At 46.1% G+C, this 16,382-nt stretch overlaps 1 pseudogene; it reads left to right on the top strand.

Moving 5' to 3' along the window:
* Positions 1–5,847: 5,847 nt before the first annotated feature.
* LOC139434808 (zygote arrest protein 2.L-like) lies at positions 5,848–6,706 on the top strand (annotated as a pseudogene).
* The last annotated feature ends 9,676 nt before the right edge of the window (positions 6,707–16,382 follow it).

The following is a 16,382-nucleotide window of genomic DNA, read 5'->3' as shown; positions in this document are numbered from 1 at the left end:
ACACCGCCCACTGGCGCCCCAGAGCTGCCCTTGCTGCGTCATGACGTCACCGTTTACATCGCTGATTTTCCCCCCACCGGCAGCCATTACGGCAGCTCACAACAACAACAACGTCGGGTCGATGATCGTGTTGCTTTTAATCACACGAAGCCAGAATAAATTGAATAACGACTTCTCCAACCTTATACTTTTCTCCAGAGTGCCGTGGTTCATTGTTTATTAATGTGTTTCTGCAGCATTTACCGACCGCTGCAGTGCTGCTCTTCCACAGGAGTTTATTCTCCCGTTAGCTCACACTGCAGCGGCCGCTCTAAAGTATTCACTGTCCGACTCACACAAGCAGCTGATGCATATCCCCAGTTCCCTTAGCCTAAGTGAATGTGTGTCAGTCTGAATTGACACTGTTTGGTATCACAACGCTGTTATGAAAGTTTCTCTGGTATAAAACGGGTGATGTTGGCATAGCAACCGAAGCTAAACTGACTACTTGCATCCGATAGCTGCAATAATACAAAACAACACGTCTGCCTCTCTCCACAATGATCGATAACAGCGAACGGATGGTCAAAGTAAGGCACAAATAAACAGAATCACACGAAGCCTGGTTAGTGTTGCCTGACTTTATAAAGTGTGTTTATAGGCACTACTGCTTGTAGGCAAGCATAACAGTCGACCCATGGGAGGTGGGTTTAGTTTCCTGCACGCCGCCTCGACGTAAGAGAGACGTAAGCGACGTCGCCTCTTAGCTCCAAAGCTCTTGCCTCTGGGCCGACAATTTTTTGGAGCTGGAAATGAAGCGGATTCCGGAGCTAAGAGCCGGCGCAGCTCCGGTGTGAACTGGAAAACCCGGCGCTTTTCAGGCTCTAGCTCCGAGCCGGAGCTGAAAAGGCGCTGGTGTGAAAGGGGCAAAAGAGGGCTGCAGAACAGGCTCTCGCTCTCTCTCAGCTGCCTTGTTCGGTGCAGCAGGACACCGCTCCTTTGTTCTGTTTTATTGTTGTTTGTAACCACTGTGTTGCATAAAATAAATGATTGTTTTGGGAAACTCCGGTGTGGAACTGTTGTCCTTATGTTACAAGCAGAGCCAGCTTGTAACATATGGGGGCTCGTCCGATCCAAGAACCAGGTGATAGTGGTTTACTTGATTTGTTTGCCTTGATTGTGTAGACAGTTTGTTCCTGGTGTGGGGCATTAAGGAGTAGCTTTGGAAGTACCTTTCCTTATAGGCATAAGCAACATCTCCTTCAGGGGAGCTTGTTGGTTTGTTATTTTTGTGCATAAACATGATTCGACATTTTTTTGTCATGGGTACACGTCCGTGGCTGTCTTGGTGAGTAACAGCTTCGCTGGGGCTTTACCGGGTCATTGGGTAAGTGTTTAAAACACCTGTCGTGGCATGCATGAAGACTAGGGTGAGACAAGATAGCTAATATTGGGCAGGCAGTTAGCTAGGGGAGAGGTATTCCAGAGTGAAACAATAATATATATATATTTTTAGGTGTCTGTGCACCAGGTTCAAGGGAGTTTGCATAATCATGGCTACATTGACAGATTTTGTGAAGTGTCCCAGTGTGGAACTACTAGAAAAATGTACTAAAGACCAACTGTTAAAAATTGCAGAGCATTTTGAGGTAGACGTTCCAAAGCAGGGTCGTAAAGACACCATAGTGACTATCTTACAGGCCCAGTTGATACTGCAAGAAGTTCTGCCAGCAGGGGCTGTCGATGATTGCTCCGAGGAGGAGTTGGCGAAGGCAGATATAAATCCAGAGCGGCAGAGAAGTGCAGGTTTTTCTTTGTTTGACTTTGGTGAAATGACATTTGAACAGAGAAAGGAAATAATGCTGCTGCAGTACCAACAAGACAGTGAACGTCTCGCTCGTGAGGACCGGGCTAGAGCTCGTGACCAGGAAACTGAGATGGAGCGTTTAAGGTTAACTACAGTGGTGCGGGAAGCTGAATTGCAACAAGAGCGTTACAAGTTCAATCAATCAATCAATGTTTATTTATATAGCCCAATATCACAAATGTTACATTTGTCTCAGTGGTCTTCACAGTGTGTACAGAATATCAGTATGACAATACGACACCCTCTGTCCTTAGACCCTCACATCGTACAAGGAAAAACTTCCAAAGAAAAAGTTGGACCTCATCCAAGAGGGTAAGCTTTCTTCTGGGGTGTCGCCAGCTACTTTTGATATAGCTTATAACTTGAGGTTGTTACAGAAATTCGAGGAGAAGACTGTAGATTCTTTTTTTGGACTTTTTGAGCGACTTAGCCAAAGACGACAGTGGTCTGATTCAGAGAAAACATTGCTGTTACAGTGTATGTTAACTGGTAGGGCTCAAGAAGCATTTTCTGCATTAAGTATGGCTGACAGTGAAGATTACTTAAGGGTAAAGACTGCAGTGCTAAAAGCTTATGAGTTGGTGCCTGAGGCCTACCGTCAGCAGTTCAGGAAGCTAAGGAAGTCAGAAGGACAGACCTATGTGGAACTTGTTCGGGAGCTGACGATGAAATGTAATCGGTGGGTCACGGCTTCCGAAGTAGTCCATCTTAAAGAGCCTGTGACAGCATCCCAACAACTGTTGTGCAATGAAATATTGGGCTACTAGTAATCTCGAACCGTCAGTTTAAAAAAGAAAAAGCGATACCGTTCCGTTAAATATCAATAATTTCAAACATCGCGGGGAAATTCCATCGACTCATTTTGAAGTTTTGGGGGAAGTCGGAAGTGACGTCAATGCGGGAACGCTTCGAGAGCCAAACACGGACAAAGTGTGTTGTCATGCGTAGAAATGGTGAATTACTGAGATTAGGCACGTTAATAACGTTTTAATGAAGTTGACTACAGTATATTCATATTTGTCAGTGCTTTCATGTCAATTCGGCGACATAAACATAAATGATCGTGGTGAAGATGATGATTACATTATGATTAAAAATCGGGAGTGAGAGCTGCTGAATTTCCTCCCGTCAGATGTGATATAAAAACAAATCGATTATTTTTGTAGTTGTAAACTCAAGTGGATGAAACTACACTTATTAGTGCTTTCATGTCAATTCGGCGAACATATGAACACATTAAATGATCGTGAGGATGATGATTAAAAATCGTTTGTTTGAGCCGGTCTGCATTTCCTGATGAGAAAACAAACCGATGCTTTTTGTAGTTGTAGTACACCACCAACATGGATTAAACATGTGTTTTTTTTACCACAATGTTGGGGAAATTAATGTATAAAATGCACGGATTATTATTATTATTCCCACTCCGATCGGGACACTAGGTCCACCGTTTCCCCGCAGCGAGGCTCCCCCCGTTGACAGTTTACGTGGGCTGGGTGCAGTGGCGGACTGGCCATCGGGACGAATCCCGATGGGCCGGTACCGAAGTGGGCCGGTCGGATAAGTAACTAGCACATCCCCCATAGGCGGCGCGTGAGGCTCAGGTTTGAGAAGGCTAAATAACTTATTTTACCTGACGCTGCCCGCCTCCGGCGTCTATAGAAAAGAGATCAACTCAGTGTGCGGAGTTTAAATCTCTCAAGTCATATTACAGGATAAAGGAAATACAGTTTAAACTGCCGTATGCAGAGAAGACGCCGACGTGTCGCACTTATCATTCATATTACATCATCAATCAGATCATCGATCATATAATATCATAATATATCATATATTTCCTTATCTGAGTCAGCTTCTCCAGCCTCATCTGGCCGTGCAACACTCACAGTGTCACAGACTGTATGCAGAAGTATTATTTTAAGCAACACATTATGTTGACGAAACACTCGAGACAAATGTAATTAAAGTCAGATCCACTCGTGTCTTAGACGTGAACGTGCTCTCAGCTGGAGAGAGAAACCCTGGCTTGATTTACCGAGTTGATAACCAGCGTCGTAGGACCGCTTAGCGAGATCTCGTTTGTTAGTTTGTTGTTGTTAGTTTGTTTGTTACTCAAACATATCCAGGGTCTGTTGAACTGGCTTCGTAGTACAGGGCACAGGTGGCGAGCAGGTCAAAGACACAGACATTATACATTATATTTGTATTTTACCAGGATGCAGTGACACAAATATTTGCATATTTACATCCCCCACTCCCCCCGTTGACAATTTACTAGCGGTACCGAAGTGGACCGGTCGAGAGTCCCGGGATGATTTTTAGTCCCATTCCACCACTGGCTACATGACCATATGATCGCCCATATTGACGCACCTCATTCCTAAACTTCTAACAGATACAACATAAACCGATCCTTCAGCCTCATGAGCTCTCAGATACGTTCAAAAGTAAACTGTCATCGCTGTCTGAGCTTGCTGCTGTGTGCATCATCGTGCGTTTACATGCAGAAGCTGGGATCCTGAACGGTGCAGCTGGAGCGCTGTGCCCGCAATGACGTCACCCATCATTTGGCGGGACTTGAAGAATCCCAGAGAAGATCCAGAAAATTGTCAACATTGAAGGCAGATTAATGGTTATCAAAGTACAAATATCCAAAATCAGTTCAGTAACGGTTTTCAAGGGGACAATATGTACTCAAATTGATGGGTTTGGATGATGGGGGAAAACCGTGACACAGGCTCTTTAATGATTTGAGGGAACTGTTCCTTCTTGAACAATTAAAAGATATTCTTCCAGAACGTGTTGCTACGTACCTGAATGAGAATAAGGTTACAAATGTAACAGACGCCGGGGTGTTAGCTGATGAATACACGTTAACACACAAGATTCATTCAGGGGAGAGATTTGACTGGGGGAGCAGAAATAACTGGTCTGGTGACCCCAGATGTACAGTAGATCCAAGTACTTGTTACTTTTGTTTGGGTAAAGGACACCAGAAAAAGGAATGCCCAGTACTTGCAAAAACCAAGGGACTCCAAAATGTTCAGTTTCCCAGGCCTGTTGCCCTTGCAGCTTCTCCCCACAAGGTTGCTAGGGATGACGCTAGGGATGACGCTATAGCGGTTAAACTCTATACTACCCCGCAACCAGTTGCTGCTGCGGTTTCTAACTATGGACCAGCCCTGCAAGAGTTGAAACCTCGCCCCTCCCAGTTGGCAGATGACATTGATCCAGGGTATGCCCCTTTCATACGAGAGGGTTATGTGTCTTTGCAAGGAAGTGAAAAAAAAATCCTTGTTAAGATACTGAGAGACACAGGTGCTATCGATTCATACATAACTGAGGGTGTTCTTCCATTTTCCTCGGTAACTGACACTGGAAGTGGTGTATGGTTCAAGGGAATGGGGATGCAGTTGTTGTCTGCTCCAAAGCATCGGTTGGTGTTGTCCTGTGATTTACGGCAGGGTGAGGTTTAGAGCTGAACGATTAATCGATTTAGTGGCCCATGATAGAAGGTGATAGACAGATTGATCCAATCACCTGCCAAGTGCTTTTGAAAGTGCCTGCCCTTTCCAAATGGCTTCCAATGGAGCTTTCCTAGATAGTTTGGTGAAACAAACCATCTGGGTTAGTAATGCTCCATCACATGTTCTACATCTAAAAGGGTGAATCTTTAACTGAAGCTTGACTTTAAAGCAACCCAACGGAAGTTTCATGTAAGTTTAGTTATTTCACTCGTAGCTCGGGCTGCGGGGGTGCTAGAGACAGTAGTATGTTGATACGACCTTCCTAGCCGGAGTTATGGCCGCATTTTACAATAAACTTCCATTGGGTCGCTTAAAAATAAATATCGCAATATTTGTCAGAAAAATCGCAATTCGATTTTTTCCCAAAATCGTGCAGCCCTAGTGAGGTTGCCATGGGAGTCCGGCCATCTTTGCCTGTTCCGGGAGTGGCAGTCATCCTCGGAAATGACTTGGCTGGCGGCAGAGTGTGGCCTGATGTGCCTCTTTCACCAGTGGTGTCCTCTAACCTAGTGAGGGGCGAGCTTGCTGACCCTGAGAAGAAGCTGACAAATGTAGTTCCAGCTTGTGCAGTAACACGAGCCCAGACCTATAAAGCACAAGATAAAAAAGTCATTTCTGAGAATATTGTTTTGGCGCAACCTGTTGTTCCATTGTCTGTCTCTCGTAGTGAATTGGCAAAGAAGCAGCAGGAGGATCCAACTTTGCAGGAGCTTTTGTCCCAGGTTCACGCCAGTTCACCAGTCCCACTGAGGAAAGTCATGACCAAAGAGTGCGGCGTGCAGGTGAATGTCAAAGTGGATAAAACCGTGTTTGACCGCAGAATCTCCAGGAAGAAACTCAGCTATGCGGGTGAAGGAGAAGCCGACGAATCCGTGGATCACGTTGAGTCAGGGCATGAATGTGAGAAGGGTGACAGTGGCGAAGAGGACACCAGGAAGGACTTCAAGACAACTTCCCACAGGTCTACAAAGGGGTCCAGCTTTCAGTTCCTGGAGCAGAGGTATGGCTTTTTCCACTGCAAGAAATGCAACATCTGATGGGAGAGTGCGTATGTTTGGTGCATCCCTGGAACCAGTAAGGTGTACTACAAGCAGCTCTGCCGCAAGTGTCAGGTTGGGTTTAACCCCTACAGGGTGGAGCCCATCCTCTGCAAGGACTGCTCTCAGACTACCTGCAACTGTGAGAAGAAGCTGCGGCACATTAACATGAAGAGGCCTCACCGCCAGGACCTGTGTTGTCGCTGAAAGGGCTCGAGGTTTTCCTGCGACGCCACCTACAGCTTCAAATACTTCGTCTGAGCTGCCCTGCATGTTCGCTCGGGTTTGGAAGCTCCCATTCCTCAGCAGACATTCAGTACATGCCACAAATGGAAGTTGACTCTCGTAACGGACTTTAAGATCTTTATATATTCTCCTACCAGCGAGTAGATGGAGATCTTTTGGTGGTTCATTTGAAGCAATCTCAAAAAATCTTTGTTTCCCCGAATTATCCTGGAGCTTAACTTAAACATAAACTATTTTGTAAGGAAAAATTAAATAAATGTATGTTTCATGTAGTAGCTGTAAGTATAAGCTCGGTTATTTGTTTGGATGTTTCAGTGTCTTGGGGACACTTCTTTTATAGGGGGGTGTGTGACAACCCTGTGGTTGTCCACCAGTGGTGGCTGCTGTAACCTGTGTGTTTCCTTGTAATCAGCAGTGATGGGACCCACCTGTGGTGCTGATTACAGGATATAAGAGGGCTGCAGAACAGGCTCTCGCTCTCTCTCAGCTGCCTTGCTCGGTGCAGCAGGACACCGCTCCTTTGTTCTGTTTTATTGTTGTTTGTAACCACTGTGTTGCATAAAATAAATGATTGTTTTGGGCAACTCCGGTGTGGAACTGTTGTCCTTATGTTACAAGCAGAGCCAGCTTGTACAACACACTCTCACTCCCTAAGCGTCCAATAGCGACGTTTGGTCAGTGTCTGTGGCGTCCAATTGTGACGCTCCTAGGCTCCTTCAGCGTCATAAAGGGACGCAAATAGCTTTCAACTGATTGCAATGTATTCCCATCTGCGTCGGGATTTGACGCTCATGGAAGCACGGCATTCGTTTATGCCGGCTGCCCTTAAAGGCAATGTGAGCGTCCATTCCCATTGGATAACGGAGAATTGTACACCCGGAAGTAAGTATTCCTCTTACTGTCGATTGATTTTACAGTGATATCTGCACTACTCATCGACTAAAAAACACCAGATTATCCTTGTTAATTACACAACATTGATTGGTTTAAATTGTGTGCAATGCTTTTGTATTTTTCCCCTTCGATTCGGAGAAACAAATATTTTTTCTGAGTAAAGGATGGCAGAAGACACTACACTACCCAGAATCCCCAGCTATCGTTTGGCCTACACCATGTGCTCTGTTTGACAAACCCCGTTTTTTTCACCATTCATTCCATGGCTGGCGTCTGTCACATGATCTTCAAATTTCTCCCTGCAGAAAAAGAAAACATGGCCGAAATTCGTTTTATTCTCGTGGAAAATGCCTATTTTAAAGTTAGTTTGGCCATTAAAATGCGTTTTGATGTCATTTGATGCGAGAAATATGAGTTGTTATTTCAGATTATTTGTGCAGTGGATGTACATGATCTTTAGTTTGCTAGTTATTACGAAGATTACTTCAGGAAATCGCGACGTTTTCATTGTTACCAAGGTGGTTGCTAGGGGCGCTGCTATCGATATTATTTCTGTTATGTTGTGTAACTGTTTAATGGTGTTATCTTTATTGCTACCCCCTTCCCCGTCAATGTATAGTGTTGGTCCACAGCCTAAACATATTAGTTTAACAAAATCCGCATCTAAAGATAGCCTACGTTATTTTCCCCCTGTGCAATTCCAGTCTCACATCTCACAGCACATCGTCATTAACAAATACCGGAAACAGACCGAAAACATTTAAAAAAAATAATAATAATACTTTATTCCGAGTGTGCTTGCTTTTCTCTTTGAAAGTCATCACATAACGGCATTGTAATACACGGTTCGGCTGCATTAAATATTACATATCTGGTCGTAGTTCTGTATTTTTAGAGCCCTGATGAGAAGACAAACATGAGGAACTGAAAACGTGACGTGGATCATAAATATATCAGCCATTAAACAACATCTTACATTTCTTTTCACACAATACGTCTCCTTGCAGTATCAACACTAATTCGGCTCACTTTTATATTTGATCCAATTGGTAGATAGGCTGTATTTACACCATAAAGGTGCACAGCTGATATAAAGGGACACCTGGTGGTTAAAGCATGTTATTGAATTTAATTATTTTTATTATTAGATATTAATACGATCCCATCCATCTCCATCCATCTTCTCCCGCTTATCCGTGGTCGGGTCGCGGGGGTAGCAGTTCCAGCAGAGAGCCCCAAACTTTCTTTTCCCTGGCGACATCAACCAGCTCTGACTGGGGGATCCCAAGGCGCTCCCAGGCCAGCGAAGAGATATAATCCCTCCACCTAGTCCTAGGTCTACCCCTTGGTCTCTTCCCAGCTGGACGTGCCTGGAACACCTCCCTAGGGAGGCGCCCAGGTGGCATCCTAACTAGGTGCCCGAACCACCTCAACTGGCTTCTTTCGACGCGAAGGAGGAGCGGCTCAACTCAGAGTCCCTCCCTGATGACCGAACTTCTCACCTTATCTCTAAGGGAGACACCAGCCACCCGGCGGAGGAAACCCATCTCGGCCGCTTGTATCCGCGATCTCGTTCTTTCGGTCATGACCCATCCTTCATGACCATAGGTGAGGGTAGGAACGAAAATGGCCCGGTAGACAGAGAGCTTTGCCTTCTGGCTCAGCTCCCTTTTCGTCACAACGGTGCGGTAAAGCGACTGCAGTACCGCTCCCGCTGCTCCGATTCTCCGGCCCATCTCACGCTCCATTGTTCCCTCACTCGAGAACAAGACCCCGAGATACTTGAACTCCTTCACTTGGGGTAAGGACTCATTCCCTACTTGGAGTGGACAGTCCATCGGTTTCCTGCTGAGAACCATGGCCTCAGATTTGGAGGTGCTGATCCTCATCCCAGCCGCTTCACACTCGGTTGCGAACCGATCCAGTGAGTGCTGAAGGTCGCAGACCGATGAAGCCATCAGAACCACATCATCTGCAAAAAGCAGTGGTGCAATCCTTAGTCCACCGAACTGCAGACCCCCTCCCCCATGACTACGCCTCGAAATCCGATCTATGTATATTACAAACAGGATTGGTGACAAAGCGCAGCCCTGGCGGAGGCCAACCCTCACCGGAAATGGGTCCGACTTACTGCCGAGGACCCGGACACAGCTCTCGCTTTGGGAGTACAGAGATTGGATGGCCCTGAGTAGAGACCCCCTCACCCCATACTCCCGCAGCACCTCCCACAGTAACTCCCTGGGAACCCGGTCATACGCCTTCTCCAAGTCTACAAAACACATGTAGACCGGATAAGCGTACTCCCAGGCCCCCTCCAGGATCCTTGCGAGAGTAAAAAGCTGATCCGTCGTTCCACGACCAGGACGGAATCCGCATTGTTCCTCCTCAATCTGAGGTTCGACAATCGGCCTGACCCTCCTTTCGAGTACCTTGGAGTAAACTTTCCCGGGGAGGCTGAGTAGTGTGATACCTCTGTAATTGGCACACACCCTCTGATCCCCTTTTTTAAAAAGGGGAACCACCACCCCGGTCTGCCACTCCTTCGGTACCGTTTCCGACTTCCACGCAACGTTGATGAGACGTGTCAACCATGACAGTCGCTCAAAACCCAGAGCCTTCAGCATTTCCGGGCGGATTTCATCCACCCCCGGGGCTTTGCCACTGTGGAGTTGTTTGACGACCTCAGTGACCTCCCCCCGGGAGATTGGTGTTGATCCCCCGTCATACTCCAGCTCTGCCTCTAACATAGAGGGCGGAGTTGTCGGGTTCAGGAGTTCCTCAAAGTGTTCCTTCCAACGCCCCAACACTCCATCAGTTGAGGTCAACAACGTCCCATCCTTACTGTACACAGCTTGGATGGTCCCCTGCTTCCCCCTCCTGAGGTGTCGGACAGTTTTCCAGAACAACTTTGGTGCCGCCCGAAAGTCCTTCTCCATGTCTTCTCCGAACTTCTCCCACACCCGCTGCTTTGCCTCGGCCACGGATGAGGCTGCTGCCCTTCGGGCCTGTCGGTACCTTGCAACTGCCTCGGGAGTCCCCTGGGATAACAAATCCCCGAAGGCCTCCTTCTTCAGTCGGACGGCTTCCCTGACCACCGGTGTCCACCAGGAGGTTCGAGGGTTACCGCCCCTTGAGGCACCTAGGACCTTGAGACCACAGCTCCCCACCGCGGCTTCGGCAATAGAGGCTTTGAACACCGACCACTCTGGTTCAATGTCCCCAACCTCCACAGGAATGCCCGAAAAGCTCCGCCGGAGGTGTGAGTTGAAGGCCTCCTGAACTTGGGCCTCCTCCAGACGTTCCCAGTTCACCCGAACTACACGTTTGGGCTTACCAGGTCTATCCAGAGGCTTCCCCCGCCACTCGACCCAACTCACCACCAGATGGTGATCAGTTGACAACTCCGCCCCTCTCTTTACCCGAGTGTCCAAAACATACGGCCTCAGGTCCGATGATACGATAACGAAATTGATCATGGACCTTCTGCCTAGGGTGCTCTGGTACCACGTACACTTATGAGCATCCTTATGCTCGAACATGGTGTTTGTTATGGCCAATCCATGACTAGCACAGAAGTCCAGTAACAAACCACCACTCCGGTTCAGATCAGGGGGGCCGTTCCTCCCAATCACGCCCCTCCAAGTGTCTCCATCATTGCCCACATGTGCGTTGAAGTCTCCCAGCAAGATTAAAGAGTCCCCTTCAGGAGCCCCATACAGGACTCTTTCCAGGGTCTCCAAGAAGGCCGTATACTCTGAACTGCTGTTGGGTGCATAAGCACACACAACAGTCAGAGTTTTCCCCCCCATAACCCGCAGGCGTAGGGAGGCGACCCTCTCGTCCACTGGGGTAAACTCCAACAACGAAGCACCTAACCGGGGACTTGTGAGTATCCCCACACCCGCCCGGCGCCTCACACCTTGAGCAACTCCGGAGAAGAATAGAGTCCAACCCCTATCCAGAAGTAAGGTTCCAGAGCCGACGCTGTGCGTAGAGGTGAGCCCAACCAGATCCAACTGGTACCGCTCCACCTCCCGCACAAGCTCCGGCTCCTTCCCCCCTAGAGAGGTGACGTTCCACGTCCCCAAAGCCAGCTTCTGCCGCCCGGGTCTGGTCCGTCGAGACCCTCCGCTTTCACTGCCACCCTTCTGGCAGCGCACCCGGATATACTTTATCCCTATAAAGTATATTCATTACTCGTTATTCTCTACTAATAGTTAATTAAAGACTGTATGTAATGACTATTTTGCACATCCCTTTCAAGATTTCATGATTTTCTAAGGTTTATTGACATATCATATAGGCCTACACAACTGTGGTGTAGTTCTGCACTGAATGAAAAACTTGGGTTGCAGGTTCCTCAATAGTGCATTACAAGACATCTATCAATATTTGTGCATACCTCCAGCAATGTTAACTATGTTGAAGCACTTATTTTAACTGATATTATACATAATGTATTATACTCTTATAAGATGTATGTAGATATTTCATCTCCGGCATGGTCAGGTATTGAACAATCAATAAATAAAGAACACAGAATTGTTGAATATAAAACACAGAATTTGTGTGATTATACTAAATGATTTTCAAATAAACACAACTGCATATTTAACTGTTACACATGCTGATGTAACGCAAATGTTCCAACTTGGGATCAATAAAGTATATCTTATCTTAAGCTGATCGATGGCTACTGCCATATTTGCAAAATGTGCCTCTGAACCTTGACAAGTGCATGTTTCAGGCTTATCAATTAATGTAATGTAATGTTATCACAGGGGTCACAAACATAAGACCAGCTGTTAAATAAAGCTCTTCTGACCTTAGCTGGCATGTGGGTATATATATTAATACTGCCCATAATGGGCACAAGCAATTTTCACCCATTTATTAATTATATGTTTTAAATGTGAGTGTTTCCTGTCCCCTAAACCTCCAGGGATGTACACAGTGTAATACTGGCAACTTCTTATTATGGGAAATACGAAAACGTCTTTTAAAACTACAACACCCAGTAGAGACGTGCCATAGAGAACATGTTGCGAAACAGAATAGCCAGCATGTGTAGTTCTGGGGAGGGGGGACGCGGTGGACCCGTTCAAATCCAGTTTTGGACAGTCTGCCGTGGTTCCATCCCATTTCAAGTGCTGTTCGAGAATCGGCTTAACCCTCCAATCACAGAGCTTGAGGACTATCACGGGGTTTGTCAAACAGAGCACATGGTGTAGTCCAAACGATAGCTGGGGATTCTGGGTAGTGTAGTGTCTTCTGCCATCCTTTACTCCTGGGAATGGACGCTCACATTACCTTTAAGGGCAGCCGACACAAACGAATGCCGTGCTTCCATGAGCGTCAAATCCCGACGCAGATGGGAATACATTGCAATCAGTTGAAAGCTATTTGCTCCCTTTATGAAGCTGAAGGAGCCTAGGAGCGTCACAATTGGACGCCACGGACACTGACCAAACGTCGCTATTGGACGCTTAGGGAGTGAGAGTGTGTTGGCTTGTAACACTCTGAACTGTAGTGGAGTCGAAGTACACCATGTACCTCTGAACTGTAGTGAGTAGAAGTACACCATGTACCTCTGAACTGTAGTGGAGTAGAAGTACACCATGTACCTCTGAACTGTAGTGAGTAGAAGTACACCATGTACCTCTGAACTGTAGTGAAGTAGAAGTACACCATGTACCTCTGAACTGTAGTGGAGTCGAAGTACACCATGTACCTCTGAACTGTAGAGTAGTAGAAGTACACCATGTACCTCTGAACTGTAGAGTAGTAGAAGTACACCATGTACCGCTGAACTGTAGTGAGTAGAAGTACACCATGTACCTCTGAACTGTAGTGGAGTCGAAGTACACCATGTACCTCTGAACTGTAGTTGAGTTGAAGTACACCATGTACCTCTGAACTGTAGTGAGTAGAAGTACACCATGTACCTCTGAACTGTAGTGGAGTAGAAGTACACCATGTACCTCTGAACTGTAGTGAGTAGAAGTACACCATGTACCTCTGAACTGTAGTGGAGTCGAAGTACACCATGTACCTCTGAACTGTAGTGGAGTCGAAGTACACCATGTACCTCTGAACTGTAGTGGAGTCGAAGTACACCATGTACCTCTGAACTGTAGAGTAGTAGAAGTACACCATGTACCTCTGAACTGTAGAGTAGTAGAAGTACACCATGTACCGCTGAACTGTAGTGAGTAGAAGTACACCATGTACCTCTGATCTGTAGTGGAGTCGAGGTACACCATGTACCTCTGAACTGTAGTGGAGTCGAAGTACACCATGTACCTCTGAACTGTAGTGAGTAGAAGTACACATGTACCTCTGAACTGTAGTGGAGTAGAAGTACACCATGTACCTCTGAACTGTAGTGAGTAGAAGTACACCATGTACCTCTGAACTGTAGTGGAGTAGAAGTACACCATGTACCTCTGAACTGTAGTGGAGTCGAAGTACACCATGTACCTCTGAACTGTAGTGGAGTCGAAGTACACCATGTACCTCTGAACTGTAGAGTAGTAGAAGTACACCATGTACCTCTGAACTGTAGAGTAGTAGAAGTACACCATGTACCGCTTAACTGTAGTGAGTAGAAGTACACCATGTACCTCTGAACTGTAGTGGAGTCGAAGTACACCATGTACCTCTGAACTGTAGTGGAGTCGAAGTACACCATGTACCTCTGAACTGTAGTGAGTAGAAGTACACCATGTACCTCTGAACTGTAGTGGAGTAGAAGTACACCATGTACCTCTGAACTGTAGTGAGTAGAAGTACACCATGTACCTCTGAACTGTAGTGGAGTAGAAGTACACCATGTACCTCTGAACTGTGGTGGAGTCGAAGTACACCATGTACCTCTGAACTGTAGTGGAGTCGAAGTACACCATGTACCTCTGAACTGTAGAGTAGTAGAAGTACACCATGTACCTCTGAACTGTAGAGTAGTAGAAGTACACCATGTACCGCTGAACTGTAGTGAGTAGAAGTACACCATGTACCTCTGATCTGTAGTGGAGTCGAAGTACACCATGTACCTCTGAACTGTAGTGGAGTAGAAGTACACCATGTACCTCTGAACTGTAGTGAGTAGAAGTACACCATGTACCTCTGAACTGTAGTGGAGTAGAAGTACACCATGTACCTCTGAACTGTAGTGGAGTCGAAGTACACCATGTACCTCTGAACTGTAGAGTAGTAGAAGTACACCATGTACCTCTGAACTGTAGAGTAGTAGAAGTACACCATGTACCGCTGAACTGTAGTGAGTAGAAGTACACCATGTACCTCTGAACTGTAGTGGAGTCGAAGTACACCATGTACCTCTGAACTGTAGTGGAGTTGAAGTACACCGTGTACCTCTGAACTGTAGTGAGTAGAAGTACACCATGTACCTGTGAACTGTAGTGGAGTAGAAGTACACCATGTACCTCTGAACTGTAGTGAGTAGAAGTACACCATGTACCTCTGAACTGTAGTGGAGTAGAAGTACACCATGTACCTCTGAACTGTAGTGGAGTCGAAGTACACCATGTACCTCTGAACTGTAGTGGAGTCGAAGTACACCATGTACCTCTGAACTGTAGAGTAGTAGAAGTACACCATGTACCTCTGAACTGTAGAGTAGTAGAAGTACACCATGTACCGCTGAACTGTAGTGAGTAGAAGTACACCATGTACCTCTGAACTGTAGTGGAGTCGAAGTACACCATGTACCTCTGAACTGTAGTGGACTCGAAGTACACCATGTACCTCTGAACTGTAGTGAGTAGAAGTACACCATGTACCTCTGAACTGTAGTGGAGTAGAAGTACACCATGTACCTCTGAACTGTAGTGGAGTCGAAGTACACCATGTACCTCTGAACTGTAGTGGAGTCGAAGTACACCATGTACCTCTGAACTGTAGAGTAGTAGAAGTACACCATGTACCTCTGAACTGTAGAGTAGTAGAAGTACACCATGTACCGCTGAACTGTAGTGAGTAGAAGTACACCATGTACCTCTGAACTGTAGTGGAGTAGAAGTACACCATGTACCTCTGAACTGTAGTGGAGTCGAAGTACACCATGTACCTCTGAACTGTAGTGGAGTCGAAGTACACATGTACCTCTGAACTGAGTAGTAGAAGTACACCATGTACCTCTGAACTGTAGAGTAGTAGAAGTACACCATGTACCGCTGAACTGTAGTGAGTAGAAGTACACCATGTACCTCTGAACTGTAATGGAGTAGAAGTACAAAGTAGCAAAACATTGAAATACTTAATAAAGTACAAGTATCTCAAAACTGTACCCCCGTATATTACTTGTTGAGTTTATGAACTTAGTTACACCAGTGGCTATACAGATAGAAAGACCCCCCTAAACGCACCAGGAGCGTCTGCGCTGCACTACTTTGCGGCTGCGCCACGCTGCGACCTCCTCCTGCGACCTAACACACCAGGCGCGTTTCAAAACGTTGCGGAAGCGGAGCGTCGTGTGTGCAGCCTCGCAGTTGTTGTTGATTTTGGAATATTTCCTGGACATTTGTACTTCTACAAGTAGTAGGCTACGTAGTTAAATGGTTTGTTTGTGTCTGTTTAAATCGTGTTTATTGTTGTTATTTCCTATGTTGTTGTGTTGTAGACTACAGACACAGTTAATAATAATTGTAATAATCCAGTTATAAACGACATGAATCAAAGATGTGTTGCTGTATTTTAGTGGTAAAAAAATATGCATTCATCATCATAATTATTATTATATATATACAATAATTATTGTATATATATCCGGCCTGTAAACCGGAGGAGAACGCTGGCATGTATTCTCCTACT

This window comes from Pseudochaenichthys georgianus, chromosome 11 (assembly GCF_902827115.2).
Source record: "Pseudochaenichthys georgianus chromosome 11, fPseGeo1.2, whole genome shotgun sequence".
In the NCBI taxonomy this organism is placed as follows: Eukaryota; Metazoa; Chordata; class Actinopteri; order Perciformes; family Channichthyidae; genus Pseudochaenichthys; species Pseudochaenichthys georgianus.
This window is presented reverse-complemented; position numbering and strand designations above follow the sequence as displayed.